Consider the following 5,549-nt stretch of genomic DNA (forward strand, 5'->3'; position numbering starts at 1 on the left):
TCCCACATTTATCGCTGAGGCATTTTATGTTTTGACGTCTCAGTTAGGGATACGCCATACATTCACACGTGCTTATCATCCACAGTCAAACAATTTGATAGAACAGCTCATTTAGACATTCAAAAGGATGATCATAAAGCATGTGAATTTTTAGCATTTGGATTGGGATACTTATTTACTGTCTCTTTGGTATGTAAATGTCACAGGGGTGTAGAGTTTTGTTGGTGCTTCACTATGTAAACTCTTATATGGTCATGATCCAATATTATTAATGGAGTTAGATTTACTTTTGTGATTGCCACAAGCTGCCAATGCTAGGTCGTAGGATTAGTATTTGACGGGAATTCTTCCACTTATCCATGCAGAGTCTGCAAAAATCTAGGCCACGTACAAGTGGGACAACAATAACACTACAACACCCATCATTGTCCATCTACGGAGTACAAAGTGGATGAATTAGTGTTAGGTTGTTTTCCCCATCTTATGGTATGTGGTTTATCTAAGGGGCTCTTTGTTCAGTAGAAAGGACCATATCATGTGTTATAGCAAGCTGGACCATAAGTTTATGAGGTTTAGCATGACGTCAAACAAGTTAATCCTCCAGAAATTGTGCATGTACAGCGATTGAAACGCTTTGTACAAAGGGATCAGAAACATCTAGTACCATTTATAGATCTACCAATTTCTCCTCCTAATTTTCTTCTAGATCCTTGCCCATCTACGAGGGAGCTCTAGTGGTCTTCCATTATTTCGAGAGGAAGGGATGATGTGAGGTCCAAGTGTACAACTATGATGCCATATATTAATATTGGTGTAGTTGGACTTTAGTAGTTGTTAGATTGGTTTCAATTTGGACCACTCACTCCTATATATAAGCTAAGGTTTATGGGTTAATTGATATGCATATTTTTTATATTCCCTTTTCATATTCCATGCACTCACATATAAATAATTATTCCTTTAATTACAGACTTATTATTTTTCTCCTTTTTTATGATCATCTTTTAAAGTGCTATCTATAACACCTAAAATATATGTAAATAATAATATTATATAAAACTTTAAAAACAAATTACCTACTTTTTTCATCATCTTCATCATCATATGAGATTATATCATTCAAGGTAGCATGTTTATCACCTTAAAATTATAAGTAATAACAATATATGTATAATTATTTATTATTAGTTACATATATATTTCTCTTTCTCTCTTATAAGTTATTAATTATTATTTTTATTTCTAATCTATTAAATAAGGAAAAATACAGTAACTTAAAAATTAATGTTTCTTACATCATTATTTATTATATAGTTAGCAATATAATAATAATATTAAATAAATTTTCTCTAAATTATAAATAAATTATAAGAAAATATGTCTCTGATATATTATTTTTTAATTATAGTTAATCACTTGGATCCCTTGGAAATGATGAACTTGAAAAGATTACACAATAGCTAGTGCAAAATTAGTTTTATAATCTTGTAGTAGAGTAACTAATAGAGCAACAATAGTATGCATAGCATTTTTAGGTTACTTTAGAAAATATAGTGTAAAGCATATACCTAAAATATTTAATATATAATAAAATATTCCTTATTCTAAGGGTTATAATTTCTTGCTGTTAAACTTTTCTATAATTCATTTTTATCAAGATTTAATTCTAATATTCTTGGCGGATGAGGAGGGGGGTCTAGTTTCCTATTGGGTGTGTCTATCTTTATTTTACATTTGGCTTAGGTCTAAGCTTAAGATCCATACCATGTTAGCTAGTGGAGTATTTATATCCTCAGGCTAGACCATTAATATGTTGAAATAATGCTTTAGCTTTGTTTTACATGTTTGTTTTAATGTTGGGATGTTAAAATTTTTAAATACTATTTTAGTGTTGTTTTGTGCTCCTGTTTCATCACTCCTTAGTTGCATATTCAAGAGTTGTTCCATACTTTTATTTCTTTGTTCATTAGACATATGCTTAGGAGTTTGATTCTATCATTTTGTTTAGTGGCCTAAGGCCCTAAAACTTAGGTGTTGCCCTTAGCACACATATCTCAAAAGTTAGGTCTATTCCAATTAAAATGTGAAAATCATGATTTTGTCTTAAGCATATGCTAGAAGATAAAGATGATTTTATCTTGAAGCATATGCTAAAAGATAACCATGCAAAGTAAAAGAGGATCCATGACAATCAAAAGGTGGTAATATACCCATACAAGCAATAACTTGATAGATATAAAGGAATTCAAAGTGCTCAACCACATGTTGTGTGGCATCAGAATTAATAATAAGAGTAAAAAACAACTAATAGTTAATAAAGCACCAGCAACATGAGTATGATTGTGTTGAAAATCCTTAGTTAAAAATAAAATAGGAGAAGATGAGTCATCAATAGTAGTATATGTCTATTGTTGTTATCTATTAGAACTAGTAGCAATATAAGCTTCAGGGACTTGCCATGGATGAGGAATAACATGAGAAATTGAATAAGTATTATTTAGACGTTGACAAAAAAATTAGGAAATATGGCCAAAACGATTTTAAATATATAGTAGGGATGGGCGTGGTTGACCAACCTGAAACATCATCTAACTTCTTATTAGGCATGTTTATTTTTGTTTTATGTTTGGCTTAAGTTTAAGCCCAAACTTTGTACTATATTAGCTGGTGGAATATCTTTATGTTAGGCCACCATTATGCTAAAATAGTCCTTTAGCTCCATTTTATGTGATAGTTTTGATATTGGAATGCTAAAAGCTCTATTCCTTATTCCTTATTTGTTCTTATTCCTTTGTTCATTAGCTTTATATATACTCAAGAGTTTTGTTCATCCCTTTGTTTAGTGGCCAAGGCCCTAAAACTTAGGTGCCACTCTATTGCCATTAGCACATATATATATAAGCTTTTAAATTTGGATTTCTCATAATGTCACTAACCCCAATACTATTTAAACTTAAGGACAATATTTTAAAACCCTTAACTGATTAAAAAAAAGGGGTGCACTTTTATTTATCCCTTTATATTTGAACTCTATAGATCAATGTCTCAAATCATTCCCTTTGGTTGTTTATAATTCATTATATTTCTCTATACAGTTGCAACTCTTTTGAAACTGTACAAGTCAAGCCCAACTGGAATAAATTAGACTTGCCAAATGTTAATCTCAACACATGGTATGATTCCTCTAGCTAACTAAATGTCAAACCCGAGACCCTTTTAATACCAAATGTAAGCTCCTAAATTCAAATTTTTTGGGATGTCGCCCAATTTAGTTTATTCAAACCCAAGAACACTTAACCCCAAGTATTCCAAGACCTCTAACTGATTAAAAAAAAGGTTGCACTTTTATTTATAGGCCTTTCCCCTTATATTTGAACCTCATATATCATCTCTCGAATCAATTAGAAACTAACACACGAATCAATTAGAAACTAACTTGAGACCTTCAATCCCCAAGAAGGCTCATGCAAGTGGTCGTGAGTAAGGATAAACTTGATATTACTAGAATACTCCAAGTTGTGAGAAAATAAATGTGCATTGGTGATAAACTGGAATACAATAGAGAAGTGCTAACTTTCCCCCTTAACTACTCTTACATGGTGGCAACTACCATTTCTTCATGAGTCATGACTGTCAATTATGGAGCTTTACACTTTCTTTAGAGAGCTGGTCATTGATGTATTGTGTTTCCACGCATACAATCCTCTAAAAGGACATATCTTTAGAGTTAGGATTTTGCTCTTTGCAATGGAGTGTCAAGTTTGAGTCCCTGTGGTAACTTTCTTGAGTTTTTTCTTTATTGGTGTGGTAGTGTTGGAGAAGCTTGCTTTGTGTTGGTGTTTGGCATGTTTATTGATGAGTCATAAAAGATTCATTAGTCTCTAAGTCTTGTTTTTTGTTAAAGTTCTTCAAGTTGTTATTTTTCTTCATGTTGTTTTCTTAAGCTTGATTTTTCTTGGATTTTTGAATTTGAGCTTTATGTTTTTTGATTGTGTTAAGTTTTTGAGCTTGAACTTTGTAAATCTTAAATATGAATATGTTGAAATCTTGAGTTTGAGTTTTCATAGTCTTGATCTCTTGATCTTCATGCCTGTAGTTCTTCTTGATGTTTCATTCTCGATCTTTAAAATTGAAAACCTTCATTTCTTTCAATGTCATTTTTTATGATGTTTGAGTCGTATGATTAATATTTCTTGAGCTTGTTAAGGTTGACAGTTTGGAGATGCTCGCCATCGAATGTTACAATTGTTGCCATTCCTGGAGCTTTAAATTTTTGGATGAGGAATGGTCCTTCCTATCTTGAATTCACTCTCAAACCAATGTTTTCAATATTTCTTAGAAACCAGAGTACTTGATCATTGATCTTGAATTCTTCATTTTTCTTTAATCTTCTTTTTTTTGTTATGGTTGGTTTTTCTTCAAGCTTGAATGGCTTCGAGTGTCTAAATTGCTTATAATCTTTCTTCGTTAAGTTTTTTTAGTGTTACTAATCTTTTCTTAATTAATTTTTCTTGGTTGATCTTGCAGTGTATTGCCATTCGCAATGAAGAAACAATGTACTTCAATGGTGTTAGGGCTTCTAAGCCATAAGCAAGCTTGAATAGTGTCAAATTTGTTGAAACCTTGTATGTTGTTCAATATACCCATAGGGCATTGTAAATGTGATTGTCCCAATCTTTCTAATTTGTTTTCATTATTTTGTTGAGGATGTTCTTAAGTGTCTTATTTATCAACTCTGCTTAACTGTTGCCTTGAGGGTAATATGGTGTTAAAGTCTTATGTTTGTTTCGCTTAAAGCTTGTTATGAGTAGTCCTATAATTGAAATAGTTCTAGTGGTGTTGTTGGATGAAGCTCTTGAGTTTGTTTCTTTGGTGTGTACTTGGTTTGTTGACAAATGTTGCATTCTCAACAAAATTTTGCTAAGTTATGCCAAAGTGTTAGCCACTAGAGTCCTGCTTGCAAAATCTTATGAGCTGTGATTTCTTCTGTGAAGTGGCCTCTTGCTTGTCCACAGTGGGCTTCTTCAAATAAATCTTGAGTTCTTCAAATTGTACACATCTTCATAGTACATTGTCTTATCCTTTTTTGTACAATCTTCCTCCCACAACTGAATATGGTCTTGTCCTTAAGACAAATTATTTATGGTGATTAGAGATGGAGTATCGACTTAGTATTATTGTTGTTATGAGGTAGTAGTATATGTCATTCGTCCATGTTGATGATGTGTGGATGCAAAGTATGTTGGAGTCAGGAAAGTCATCCATGTTGTATTTTAGTTGTTCACTAGTTGTAAGGTTGGCTTATACATGTTGTTTGCCAGGTTTGTAAATAATCTTGAAGTTGTATTCTTGAAGTAATAAGAACTATCAGGCAATTCTACGGATGAAGATGGTCTTGTTGAGGAGGTGTAAAAGTGCTTTGTGGTCAACCATGCTCTTGACTTTAGTGCCGAGTAGGTAGTGTCGAAACTTTTATAGTGCATAGACCATTCCTAAAACTTCTTTTTCAATGGTGGTGTAGTTCATCTTAGCTGAGTTGAGTCTTCGGC

The sequence above is a fragment of the Selaginella moellendorffii genome, unplaced genomic scaffold, assembly GCF_000143415.4.
Source record: "Selaginella moellendorffii unplaced genomic scaffold, v1.0 SELMOscaffold_256, whole genome shotgun sequence".
Classification (NCBI taxonomy): domain Eukaryota; kingdom Viridiplantae; phylum Streptophyta; class Lycopodiopsida; order Selaginellales; family Selaginellaceae; genus Selaginella; species Selaginella moellendorffii.